At 67.9% G+C, this 13,920-nt stretch overlaps 1 protein-coding gene across 20 annotated transcripts in view; it reads right to left on the reverse strand.

The window, feature by feature from the left end:
- LOC117641427 (protein hu-li tai shao) overlaps positions 1-13,920 on the reverse strand; it is a 30,356-nt gene that overhangs the window by 14,881 nt on the left and 1,555 nt on the right. For 18 of the 20 annotated variants that reach the window (XM_034378741.1, XM_034378739.1, XM_034378744.1 and 15 more), the window contains exon 2: positions 9,542-9,587. The exons of the other annotated variants lie outside the window; for them this stretch is intronic. The gene's annotated coding sequence lies outside the window, so the exon portion shown is untranslated. The remainder of the gene's footprint in view (positions 1-9,541; positions 9,588-13,920) is intronic. 20 annotated transcript variants of the gene reach the window in all.

The raw sequence follows: 13,920 nt of genomic DNA on the forward strand, positions 1-13,920 counted from the left end.
AGCGCAAGAGCCGCGGCCGCGTCGCGCGTCGCGGGCCAGTCTACCCTTTGCGGGTCTTGGGGCGTTCCTGCGTTCCGTGGGCAGGCCAGCGACGACGCGGGCAAGGGCCGTGGGCAAGGGCCGTGGGCGAAGAGGTGCGACACTAAACCACTCGCCGAACGCCCTGGCGGTGTCTTCGTCTTCCGTCGGGGGGTTATCGACTCGGCATCCACGATGCGTGGGCACACGCACGTACGCACACTCACACACACACACAGACAGACGGCCCCAGCCGCACTCATTAAAGCTTCCGAAAAACCTGCCCGACAACCTTCACGACGACGACATGAGGGAGGAGGGCGCGGCCCGGCCGGCAGTGCAGTGTCGCCGGGCCGCCACGCCCGCAGGCCCCGCCGGCCACGCCGCAGGCCCCTCCACCGCAAAGGCCGTGCCCACCGTCGCCGCGCGCTTGGCCGCTCGGCCGGCCACCGCAATCGGATGTATCGGATCCCGGCAATGGGATCAACAGCTTTGGGCCCCGCGGCGCCGCCCGCCGCCCCCGGCAGGCCGCCGGGCACGTGGCGCCTGCGCCCCTCAAAGGCCAGCGGGCCGCCGCAAGAAGCGCAGCAGACGGCGGCCGCAGCATGCAGCGAGTTCACCGCCGCGTGGTCCATACCGCAGCCGCCCCACCGTGCGCGCCCGCGCGGTCAGGGCCGCCGCGTCGGTCGCGTGTCCCCTCCCTGCAGCGCCGCGCCGCGCCACGCCTCTCGGGGCCCAACACGCCCAGCGGCGTAGCTGTAACGAAGCGAAGCGCGCGGCGGCCAGGGACCAGACAAACCCGCCAGCCGGGTCGCCCGTCCCGTCGTTCGGACAGTGCTGCGACTGACTCACCGACGCCAATAGCGCACGGCCCCGCGCCGCCAGCAGGCGGCCGCCTCTCTCGCACCCTTGGGGACACTCCGCCAGTGCGAGAGAGGCCGCGGTGCCGCAGGCAGACGGTAGCAGTCCTCCTCGGCGTCAGACTGCCGCCACCGCAGCGCGCGACGCGGACGCTGCATTCTGGGAGCACCGCGCCCGCGCCGCGATAAGCAGAAAAACCGGCGAGCCACGCACTGCACCCGCACTGCGCGCTCAGCTATCGCGGATTAGCGGTGGATCGGCCCGGCGGGGACCGGCAGGGACAGCACGCCGTCAAGCCCGTCCAGGAGCGGGCGTGCTTTCACCCACGCGGCGATGAAAACGCCCAGATGCGCTGCGGGGCGCGGCGGGGCGTGGCAGATGCGCCAGATGCAAATGACAGCCGTGCCGTGCCGTACCGTGCGCCGCCGACCGGGAGCAGGATTACCAGCGGCAGGCTAGCGCAGGCTCGCCGACCGCAACCTTGGCGAAGCGTGTCAACCCGGCCGCGGGGCGCGGGGCCACGCACCTGCCACGCCCTACATCAAGCGAGACGAGACGAGCGGGGCGCGACGCGGCAGACGCAGCAATCACGACGTGCGAACCGAGCGGGATCGGCAGGCTGCGAACGCCCAAGGGGGGGGGGGGGATGCCATAACGCCTGCAACGCCCAGCAGGTCGACCAACGCCGCAAGCTTCGCTTACTGGCGCAAAAAAAAAAAATGAAACCACGATCAAACCGATGGAGTGCAGCCCTTTCCTAGCGGACGGTGCCTCCTCCACGGGCCAAGCCCAGGTCGCAGGCAGGACGCAACGGACTTTCCCGAACTTTGAGGGGTTTCCCCGACCCACTTCTTCATGTAAAGCCCACCCGTGTCCGCTGCACCGCGGAGCCACCCCGCCGATCCGCCCCAAAAACCAGGCGTTGCGTCACCCGGCGGCGCCCCGCCCCGCACCCAAAGCCGGCCAACGAACCGACACTCCAAAACGCAACGCAGGCCCATCGAAACAAGGCGGCAACGAGCCACGTCCCGCTACGCCCGGGTCGGTCCGGGCCGACCGAGGCGGCGTCGCCACGCCCTCTGGCGGAGCGTGGCGCGTTCCGGCACCACAACAACACTCAACACTCTCACGGCCCATTAGGCGCAGCGGCCTGCCCGGCCTGGAGGCTCCAGTCACCGGAGTCTAGTGTCGCAGCACGCCGCAGCCGTGTCGAGTTGCAGTGCCGCGCCTTCCCTGCAAGTTCAAGCACCCGAAGCGCGCCGTGAGGGTAGGCAGTGCCGCCGCGCTCGCGTGCAGTGCGGCGCGGCCTACCCGGGCCTTGCAGGCGCTAGCCGCTGCTGTAGGCCTTCATGACTAGTGAGCCCGTTCCCTTGTTTCCTGCTGCCAGAGATCCGCCTCACCTCAGTCAGTCACCCCGAGGGCCGTCTCGCGGTCAGCATCGGTCAGCAGGGCGCACAGTGTCGTGACCCAACGAGGCCCCGCGCGACCCCGATCCGGCCAGGCGCCACTCCATCCCCTACGCGGCCTTGGCGGCCTTCGAGGCTGGGAGGCGCCACGCGACAGCCTCGAACGCGCCTCGAGCGCCAAGGCCGCACCCCGAGGCACCAGCACGTCGCCCGCCTGGAGCCTGGATCATCCAATCACGGCCCGCCCCCCAAACCCACCATCACGCGCCCCCTCGCCGCCTCCCCCCCTCCTTCCGTCAACAACGAAGTGCAAGTCACCTCCAAGAGCTCCGCTGGACAAAGGAAAGCCAAACGCGGCGCGGCGCGCACAGAGGCCCCGGGCAGCCCCGAGGGGGGCGCCCACCAGGGGGCCAGTAAAGGGGGCGCCGGAGGGGGCAACAATGCAGCGGCATCTGTTGCCATGCAGGCTTCATGGCCTCACCCCCTCCCTCTTTTTCTCTCTCAATAGTTTACCTCGCGGAAAGTGCGTCAGGCGGGGGCACAGCGGCGCGCAGCCCTGTACGCCGCGCGGCCCAGACAAGGAGCGACGCAGTGGTCGATACCAGGGGGCCCAGGGGGGCGCGGCGGGGCGCGGCGGGGCCGGCAGGGGGGCGCCAGCCGGGATCTGACCTACTTGGGGGAGGCAATCGGCGACCCAGCCCGGGCCTGGGGCAAGCCAGGCTCCAGCCAGCCCATTGGACCGATAGCCAGCCCCCCCCCCCTTTTCCTGGTTTTCTTTGCCTGCCCAAAGATTCAAGCGTTCACGTCGTTCAGTGCGTGCGAGGCTGAGGACACAGTCCCCCGCCGTCCGCTGGCTGAGGTCCTCCTGATACGAGAAACGGGATGGACGGTCCCCCGAATGAAGCATTACGCCTCAAGACCCTCTCCTCACGCAATTATCAGCTTACATCACAGACGGCCACTCCGGCTGCCCAGCCCCTTGTTTTGCGCCCCGCCGCGCGCCCCACGCCCGGAAGCGCGCGAGGCCCACTTCCACTTCCCGGGGACAGAAAAAGAGGGGGGGGGGGCTCCCCGGACGGACAGCCAGGCGCCGCGACGCATCCAGTAACAACAACAACAATGGCGGCGTCGGCGCCAGAGGGGAGGGGAGGGCGCCATCGCCATGCCCGGCCATGCCGCTGAGGCGCCACGTCAAAAACGACCCCCTCCCCTCCCCCGGGCCCTGTGACGGCCGACGACGCGCACGTGCCACAAAGGGACGCGGCGCCGTCCGTGCCGCCAGGCCAGCCCGCGGCCAGTGAGGGCAGTCGTGTGGTTCCGACGCGCGGTCTCTCTCTCTCGCACCCGGGAGGAGTGTCCGACGAGGCCGACAGAGACAGAGCGACGAAGGGCCTGCCTGCCGGCCTGCCTCCCGGTCGGTCAGTGTGGGGCAACAACGACCACTGCAGCACGGCGGCCGCAACGCCCCTGCCTCGCTGCCGTGCATTTGCATATCAATCAAGGCGGCAGTGCCCGCACTGCCCGCAGCGCCGGGCCGAGTACGCTGGGCGCCGCGCCCCTTCAAATCTGGCCGGCCGTTCGGTGCCGGTGGCAGCGGAAGGGGGTGTGGGTGCGGGGCGGGGAGGAGGGGGGAGGGTCTCGGCCTTGACACGGCCGCGCTAACAAGCCCAAGCAGCAGGCACGGCAGGCACTGGCGCGCGAGGCCACGCGAGGCGCGGCGCCGCCACACCATTTTTCATACACTGACGACGAGCGCGTGGTTGGCTGTTTCCTCTGCCGGTGTATACGCATCGCGCGCATCGCCGTGGCAGTGGAACCTGCCGCCGTGCCGTGCCATTCCCTTGTGGGGAAGAACAAGATGTCTCCCGGCCACCGCACCGCGACGCCCTCCCCCCTCCCCTCCCCCTCGCGAGCGCAGGAGCGGAACGCCTCGCGGTGACGCGCTGGGCACGCCGTCACGCCGCGCAGCCACGCCGTCAGACTCATTTAAAAGGGCATTTTCAGCAGCAGCCGCGCCGCCGGACGGCCTTCTGTCACCGCCGCGGCCCGGCCGTCGGGCCAGCTTCAGCCCCGCGGACTATAGGTTTCAAATTATCGACCGCCGCCACGCCGTGCCGCGCCCTGCCAGTGCCACCCGCACGGACTGCATTCGAAGAAAAGCACCACGCGCGCCGCCACCCCCTAAACCCGATGGGGTGACGGGCTGGTCGGCCAGAGGGGGCGGCTTATATCGTCGAGCGGCGCCAATGTTTTATCGCTCGTGTCTGCGGGGGCTCCTCCAATGGGCTCCTCCGAGGGGCTCCTCCCGGACCGACGTCGGCGTCCCGCACGGTCGCGCACGCGGCGAGGAGGGAGGCTTCTCCCGCGGAAGGTTGCCGATAAACTTTCCGTTTCCAGCCCACTTTCCGCCGCACCGCCGCGCAACCCACCTACAAACAACACAACAAAGATACAGCCAGGCGGGGCCCAGGCCCAACCAGCCCAGCGGAAGCACGTCGTTGCCGCATCACACGAGCCAGTGCGGCACCGCGGGCACCGCGGGCACCGGCAGGCACAAAGCGGCCAGCGAATCGCGGTCAGTAGACTGATTCCGAGAGTCGCTCTCGTCGCTCCGTCTCTCTCGCACCCAGGAATCACTCCACTGCAGTAATTGCCTTGCCGTCCGCGGCGACCCGGCCGAAGCGCACCCATTCATTCATTCTCGAATTCGGCGCCGAGCGCGGGAAAGGCACGGCACAGTGCCACCCGAAACAAAATCCGAGCGAGCGCCGCGTGGGCGTCGTGGGCGTGGCCGCGGCGGGTACCGTCACCATGGCGACCGGGCGAGTGGTTGCAAGTTCGCGAAGACGGGGAGGGGCGGGGGCAGGGGCGGCGTTTACGGCCGGCGCCTGTAAAACCGGGTGGTGCCGGATTATATACCACCGGGTCGCGAGTGCACGCCGTGCACGCGGACCTGCCGCTTGGAGAGAGGGAGGAGGGGCGCGACCGACCGCTACCGCCGCTACCGCGTGCACCAGCAGGGCGAGCAGGGCAGGCAGGGCACGGCCTCGGCCAGCCGCGCGGCTCAGCGCACCGCGACGGTAACGGTCCGTCCACAACGCCGCGCCACGCCGCGCCGACCCATTCCCACGGAAGCGGGCCGAAGCACCACTTTCCTGGATGACCGTCTGTCACTGCAGCGCCACGGCGCGGAGAGAGACGACGCGACGCGACACGACGCGCGGCGTGCCTCCAACGAGAGAAGCAGCAAATCGATTCCGCACCGCGTTTAGTCGCTCCGTCTCCCTCGCACCCATGCGGAACGCCCCGCGGGTGTGCGAGAGAGGCGACGAACGCGTCAGGAGGCCTTTCACTCCGGACAGGCGTGTGACAGTGCGATCGCGCGCAGCATCAGCGTGGCGGCGGTGCGATAAGGTGGGCGTCACGCCAGGGAGGGGAGGGGAGGGGAGGGGGAAGGCACGCTAGGAGGGGGGGGGGGCGCCACTTTGCGGGAAAGGCACCGCACGCGGACCGACGCGGACGCCCAATCGCCACACGAACAGGTGCGGTGACCCCGCAGACCCTACACCCTACCGCGCTGCCGCTGCCGCGCCTGCTCCATCGACCGAGGAGCTAGGCCTGCCCCGGCCGGCCCGGCCGGCCGCCTCCAAAGTGGCCGCGAGGTCGGAGACCCGCGCAAGACCTACCCGCATTCCACCCCCCGGGTACACACTCCACGACGACGCCCTGTGTCAGCACCGCGGAGAGGGTGGCGGCGGGGGCCGGGGGTAGTGTATACAGGAACACAAGGCAAAAATGACAAACACAGGGAGTGCACTGGCCTGAGCCGAGGCCTCTCTACCTCGCCCCGCCCGAGAGGCCTCGCTGCAAGATAGGCGCGGCTTGGACGGGCCTCAATCGGTGGCAGATCGTTCCTGGTCTAGCCCATCACGTTCGTGTTACGTTCTGCCCTCGAGCCCGCCCCGTCACTGTCGTATCGCACTGGCTGGTGGCGGCCTGGCGGCGCTGGCTGCCACAGGTCGCCCCTAACTCATCCACCCCCTGTTCCGGGCCTGCCTGGGTCCGCCCGGGCCTGCCCCCTCAAAGCACCCCGACAGCCAGCAACCCCCGGGCCACTTCCGTGTGCGTGACGGGTGGCAGCAGGGCGGAGTGCTGCCTGCCTGTCCGTCCGTCTGCCGCGGGAGGACGCCGTCGAGCCGTCAAGCCGCCGGGCCGGGCCAATCCAGAGCGAGGGCGCATTGCAGCGCACTGACGTCACCAGCCATTAGTAGAGCCGCGCGCTGGAGTCCTGGAGGTCGACGTCGCGTCGACGACAGCGTCGTCGGGCCGAATCGCCGCCCCCTGAACCGCCGCACCGCAGAGCACACCCTGGGCGGCCTTAGCCTCCGACGCGTTCAAGACAGCCTCAGACACCGGGCAGCAGGCGTCGGCGGCCTTGAGCGGCAGGTCGGGCAGGCCAGGCACCAGGCGCCGTTTCGTACGAGATGATGCAGACGACACACGGCGGCGGCTGCTGCTGGCGGCAAGCACTAAGGCCTGTGCGCTCTAAAGTTATCCCTGACGTCACCTCATCACGTCCCGAAAGAGCCGAGCCGCGCCGCGCGAAGCCAAGCGCCGCCAGTGTAGTGCTCAGCCGCTCAGCCGAGCCGGCCCGACCCGAGCCACACTAGAGGCTTGGCGAGTCGAGCCGCAGGCCCGGCCAGAGCCCTGCCGAGTCACACCAACAAACCACGCCTGACAGCGCGTCAGCGCGTCCCCCTCGCAGTCCCAGCTTGCGTGCGCGCGACTGTATCGACTAAAGTGCCCCGGGGCGGCCAAGGCCCTCGCCGCCCCGACGCGCCCCGCACAGCAAAGCCCCTCCCCAACAAGCTCGACCGCAACCCCGCGGCCGTGCGTGCCGCGCGGCCGCCGCCGAGTTTTAACGCGTTCCAGTTGGAATGGACCCGGCCGGCCCCGCCCACGTCGCCCAGGTGCCGAGTCCCACGGTCCGCCCGCGGGCCGCCGTGGGTTGCCTACTCACGGCCCCAAAGCAGCGAAAGCGGCCCACCACGCCGTCGCCGTTGGCCCCACAATTTGCCGGGCCGCCAGCGAAAAGGTGGCGACAACCCCGCGACGCCACCGTGATGGCCGTGATGGCCCACAGACAGGCAGACGGCGCGGCGACAGCACGACAGCCCGTCCGTCAAGGCGGGGAAGCCCTCCTCGAGGGGCTAAGGGGGCCTTGCCGCCACGGTGCCACCACAATGATGACCAGGTGAGGCCCGACTGGCGCCCTATAAATCAAAGCACACCTGCCATGGCTGCCAAGCCTCACCAAGTGTCACGTGGCCGCAGAGCTGCCAGCGTGGCGGCCGCGGGCTCGGCGCTCCGCGTAGGACTATGGTCCAGTTTTACAGCGCGGCGGGGGGCTCGCCCCATTGTGCCCCACGGACAGACAGCCGTGGACACTGCCGCCAACACGGAGCAAACAACGACCGAAGGGAGACCCACAGCCGGCCACGCCCGGAGTGAACGCCTGGAGGCAGACCAGGCCTGCGCCTAGTCAGCGGTTCTCAACCTTTCGGCCGCGCCCAAATTTGTAGCCAAAATTCCGCCCCCAGAAGTTTCGCGACCCACGGGCCTCCAGCATGCCCTGCGTCCGATCCCTGCCGGTCATCCACTCACGCATGTCTGGCCTCCCCTAGTCCGCTTGTAGGAGTGATTATGACTAAAGTAGCCGGGAGGCAAGGCCTCACTGCCCAAACGCTCAAAATGTCCTAAAAAGACGTTGGGCGTAAGCGTGCCCGCGGCCTGGCCGAGTTTAACGCTTGCTCTGAATGACCGGACTGTCCCGCACTCGCTTAGGTGCCATGTATACGCGAATGGGACCCTGGTTGCTATAGGCCCAAGTATTGTCAAAGCGGACCCAACCAGGCCCGCTTTCCCAAATTTCGGCGCCGTTCGAAAAGTGAAACCGACGCTCCTATGGCTGATGCCACATCGTAAAGGCTGCTAAAGAAGCCCGCCAATGGCGGTGAAGGCCAAGGGCTAGGGGCCTGACGCAGGGCTGTAAATAGCCAAGCCCGACTGCAGCCCTTCAACTGTAATACTTGCCAAATAGCTCCAATAGTGTCGACACTCCGTGCCGGGGCTAGGATGGTAAGACCATGCGTGGTACATGCCGCGGGGTCCCCCATGTGCCCGAAACACGCGACAGACGACCCCAGCAAACAGCCGAACCGGGAACAGCGCCACGCCCTGGGCGAGACCTGAGGAGAAGCCTGCGCCTAGTTTCAAAAACTTGAAGAACGCAGCCATATTTTTGTGGCGATGTGGCCGCACCGGCTTCCACGAACATCCGCACCGTTTCCAGCAACCCGGCCGGCGGGGCGATGCGTATCGCCTCGATATCTCGATCGTTATTTCGACACCAGGGCCTAAGGCCTCCGCGCCGCGTCGCGCCCTGCCAGTGCAGTGCCGCTGCTCCCAATCTTCTCCCGTTTTCTTTCTTTCTCTCGCGGGGCGGGGCGGGGCGGGGCGGCACGACCGCAGCCTCCCTGCCCGTCACGAGCGCCACGCTGCGCCACGCTGTGCCACGCCACTGCAGGCAGGCCAGGCAGCATCCTGGAATGGACGGACCGCCCGAAATAACGGCGCCGCAGACAACGCGCTTCCCGTCGACGACTCGACGCGCACCTGCCGGGACGCGAGTGCACGGGCCTCCGCCTCCGCGACGTGTTCCCAAAAAAAATGTGGAAAATACGAAAAGAAATGGCTTTCTGATCGTCCGCCCACGCTTTCTACCATCCAGGAAGTACCGACTGAGACGGCCTTTTGTTTCTTCTAGCTTCCTTTCCCACGTCGGCGGCACGCCGATAACGAGACACGAAATTAAACGACAACAAGCACAAACACGCGATTAAACGGCGATAGAATGGGGCGACCCCCGACCGTGGCCTCTAACCCCGCCGCCCCGCCCTGGCGGCGCACAGTGCGGCTGCGGCGCGCGACGCCCCGCGCCGTCACTACGACACCCAGGCCGTCTCCGCGGCCGTCTCGCATCCATCCGGCTGGCCTGGCCGCCGTCCAAGACAACAAGAAGGCCCGATTTATACCTTCCGACACGCACGCACGCACGGCACACGCGGCGGTCAAACTCCGCGCGGAGAAGCGTCGTCGTCGTCGGGGGCCTCCCGTCCCGGGCCTCCCCGAGGGCCTCCCTTTCCGTTTGGCCGCGCGGGCCGCCGCACAGGCGCGCGAGGAGACAGAGCACTCACCACGTCAGTCGTTGCTCCCAGCAGCCGTTGGAAGCAATGGTCGGCCCTGCAACACGCAAAGCGCCCCGGTCAGAATGGAGACTCACTTCCACTTCCGCTGGCACTCGATCGACGAACCGGGCAGCGCGGGGCAGTCCCCGGGCAGTCCCCGGGCTGCACCAGTTGTCGAGGAAATACAAAGTACCACCACAGAGGGCCCCGCCCGGCCCCGCCCGAGATAAGATACACCAGCGCAGCATGAGTGTGTGGCTGAGCGAGTGTGTGTGCGAGTGCGTGTGTGTGCGTGTCACCCGCGGGCTTCGGCATTCCAATCAGCGAAGAAGTAATGATGATGCGCGACACGGGCGGCACGGCCCGCCAGAGCAACTCCATATGTAAAAGGACAAGGCGCACTCACACGCACACACACACACACGCGGCCGTACTCACGCTAGCGAGCGTGTTGTTCTAGGGGAATGCACTATGAGTCACTCCGAGCCCGCCCCCCTCCACCCGAGTGTTCCGTCAGTGCAGCTGCCCGGAGAGAGAGAGGGCCCCAGGGGGGAACGAGAGGGGGGGGGGATAAAGGTGTTAGCGGTGCTTCGCGAAGCACGACATGGCGTGCATGTGCATGCGCGGTTCCCGTACGGGAGCACACGCCCAAATGTCGGTCACCCGTAATGACTACACACAGACTGCATTGACTCGGTGCCGCCGTCACGTTTCGCTCGCTCGCCGACTGCCGGCGCTCCATTTCACTACTTCTGTTCCACTCCAGCGCGCCGTGCAACTCGAGACGCTCCATCGGCGACGCCTCATTGACGACGCCACCGGCCCGACGGTGCACCGGCCGTGACGGCGACGGCGTGCCGCGGCAGACGGCACACTTGGCCGGCCACGAGTGTCGCTCCGTTCCAAATGCCGACTGATTGTTGACCTAGGCCGACGCCCCGGCCCTCCCTACGGCGCTGTCCCGGCCGCGGCCCGGCACGGCGGGGCACGCCCCTCGCACTCGCGGCGGGGCCTGGCGGGGCCCTTTCAAGTCGGCCGCATCTGTTGCGCCAACAGCGGCAGCCGCGGCACGGCCCCGCCGACAGCGATCGCCCTCAATGGGCAAGACAACGAGCCAGACGACGGAGTTGACACGACCGAAATACCGGCCGGGCTGATGAGGCGGCAGGCAGGCAGGCAGCCCGCGACGCCACGCCACGCGAGAATGCGGCATCATTTTTCGTCGCCCCTCCGGCACGGTGACAGCGCGCACGCGCCCCGCCAGGCCCCCGCTACCCGGGGATCAAGCCGGCTTTTCTGGCGCCAAAAAAAAGGATGTTCAAACTGTTCCCGACATTGGCCACGCCAGCCGCGGCACCGCCGCGCTTCGACTCCCAGACCGCAACCCACTTCACAGTCGCGACAGTGGCGACCAAGTTCCGAGTCGGCGCGGTCCGCGACTCCGCACCGGGCCAGCCAGGGGCCAGCGCGCGGACAAATGCCCTCCACTCGCCACGCCACAACGTCAACGCGTCGACGCACAGCTTACGGCCGCCCCCTCACTGCCCTCGCGGCCCTCACCCTCGGCGCGGCGGCGAGCCAGTCGGCCGCCGCCCTTTCGCTTTTAACTTGACATTTGGCCGCCGTCTTGCCGTCTTACTCCGAGCCGTCTCTCTCGCACTGGGAGGCGGCGCGGATCGGTGTGCAGTGTGCCCGCACTCGCACACGTGGCCGGGGAATAAACAGCCGCGGGCAATAATAAGCGCACCGGCGCGACGCGGCGCCGCCAACACGACGACAGCGACGCGGCCGGCCGGCTGGGAGGTCCTCGAGGCCCTGATAGATAGCCCCATTGATTAACCGGGCCCGAGGGGGCGTCAGAGACACGCCGGAAAGAATTTGGAGGGGCGCCGTGGGAAGGAGGTAAAAAGAAAGGGAGGGGGGCAGCCCGCATCTCGAAGCCCAGCAGGGCGCCCGAAATAGACGCCGCAGAGCACCAGGCTTACTACGCTACTGGCTTGCTTGGCTTGCTTGGACTTGGAGGGCGCCGTACTCTGCAAAGCAGCGTATCACAGCCAAGGAAAACAGCCGGCCGCGGCGACGCCGCCGCCCTCGAGGGTGTGGCGACAACGCGATGCGTCCCCCGCTACGCGCGCGACGAGGGCAACCCGCGAGGCAGGTCCTCCGCAAGCTCCTCCCCGTCGCGAAGGGGCGCATGCAACTTGTGCCGCCAGACAGGGGCGTGGCCGTGCATCCGATTCAGGTAGATTCCGAAAAGGGGAGGGGGTGCCCCAGGTGCATCCCTCCTTCAGCGCGCCTCCATTCATGCATTATCCCACGACGCGCGGCCGAGCGGCCAGGTAGACGAACTCGGTGGGCGTTTAAAAGGACGCGGCAATCCACTTCCACGTGTTGTGTTTACGGCTGGCCACGCAACACCGCGAGGCAAGGCGTCCGCGCGTCCGGATGACTTCATCGACGCGGCGCCCTGGGTGCAGCCAGAGCACGCCGTGCAGCGGGCGCATCTGTTGCCGTCCATCACAGCACACACACTGCGCCAGGCCAGGCAGGCAGCGCCTGTTATCACCGCGCAGTCTGCCGCAGGGCGGGGCGGCTCAAAACATTCTTTCTGCAATCGGAAAGCCAGGACGGCGTCGTGGCGCAGGCTTCCCGGCGGGGTCGGCCGGCTGTCCCCGGCGACATTTGACGGTGGTGAAGCCAGAGGCCGCGCGCCGTGCACCGAGACGACACAGCGTTGCCGTGGCGTTGCCGCGAGCGGCTCATTAGGGAAGCAGCAAAACGAGCAGCAGCATCGACTCGGCCTCATCAGCCGTTGGCCAAATGCCGGTCTAGCGCCAGCAGCTCTGGCCCGGAATCTTCCAGCCAGTGACCCCGCAGTCCGGAGCCCCCGGAGGGGGCGGACACTCCGCGGACGCACGCCGCGGACACGCCGGCAACGCCGCGGCCGGCTCCGGCTGACGCTGGCCCAGTTCCAGGAGGGCCTCGCGAGCCCCGCGCCCATTTTCGACAGTGTAAGTACTGTGCGCCGCGCAGTGGCTCGATGACTCGCAGTGCAGCAGAAGACGCTTCGCGCTCGCGCTTTGCCGCGGTGCTGGTGCCGGCCCCGGTGGTGCCCGGCCCCCGGCCCGCACCATGGATGCCGGCTGAGCCGGCCGGCGCGCCATCAGGCAACGCCGCAATCGGCGCACCGAACGCGACCGGGCAACGCCGCCTCTGGGCCGCGACGCCTCGCCGTCCCGCTCCCCGCCCCGCGCCGCCACCCCGCCACGCCCCGCCACGCCCCGCCACGCCCCGCCGGCTGGCTGGCCGAGCGCGGGTAGGGCCCGGGGCGTGCGGCGTGCGGCCGGTCGGTAGGGCGAGAACACGGCAGGGCAGGCCAGGCAGGGTCACGGGCCACGCCATGAGTCCCATAAAGGCCAGCGAGTAAGCGAGTCTCCAGGGACTGTCCAAGTGCCCCGGCCGCCCCGCCAGGTCCGCCCGGACTCCTCCGCGGGCCCCGCCGACGCACCACTCTTGGCCCGGACCGGACCGGACGGACCTCAGGGCGCACCGGCCGCCCCGCGCCCTTCGCAGGAATTCATTGGCGCTCGCGTTCGGCCGCGGTCATGACAGGAGGCTGCCCTATTAGGAAGCGACATCGAGTCCGGGGCAGCCGGACAGCCAAAGGGGTCAGATCAAACGGTATCGCCGAGAAAGGCCCGTTCCCTTCGGTTCCCTTCGGCCCCAGCACGCAGCAGGCTTCGCCGGGGACGGCAAATTGACCACAATTAGAGCGCCACCGAGCAGGAGGGGGAGGGGGCGTGCATAAGTTACGGGGACGCGAGCCGGCAGCTCGCGGCAACCGAGTGAGTTGTCCCTTGCGGGCCTGGCGTACCGTGGCGGGGGCGTCGGGCCCAAAGAGCGGCCCTGCCGCGTCGTGCGGCGTGCGCGAGAGCTCAGCCTGGCACAGCCTGGCCGCCGGGGCGTGGGGACGACTTGATAACTGGTATTTCCCGGGATAAAACGACACGGCGAAAGCACTGTCATGTCGTACTTGACGCCCACGCACCTACACTCAAGCCCAGGCCAGCCCAGGCCTCCACTGACTCCACGGCGCGTGGGAGCGAGATGGACTGAATTCCAGTGGTTCTACTGCAATCAGGGGGCTGGAGGCGACTGGAATGAGACATGCTGAGCACCAAATGGTACCCATATTTCCAACAGACTGCCCTCTGGGCCCCCTGGGCAGCACCTGTGTTCCCCACTGCTTTTAGGATCAGCCAGAAAATAAGATGTCAAGACTGGGTAGGACCATAAAATGACAAAAATAAATCTTTGAGAACTTTGAAAGTTGGACAAATATTGACATCCCACATTAAATTTGTCATGCACCCATTTGTGCATTTGTG

Source organism: Thrips palmi, unplaced genomic scaffold, assembly GCF_012932325.1.
Source record: "Thrips palmi isolate BJ-2018 unplaced genomic scaffold, TpBJ-2018v1 HiC_scaffold_15, whole genome shotgun sequence".
NCBI lineage: Eukaryota > Metazoa > Arthropoda > Insecta > Thysanoptera > Thripidae > Thrips > Thrips palmi.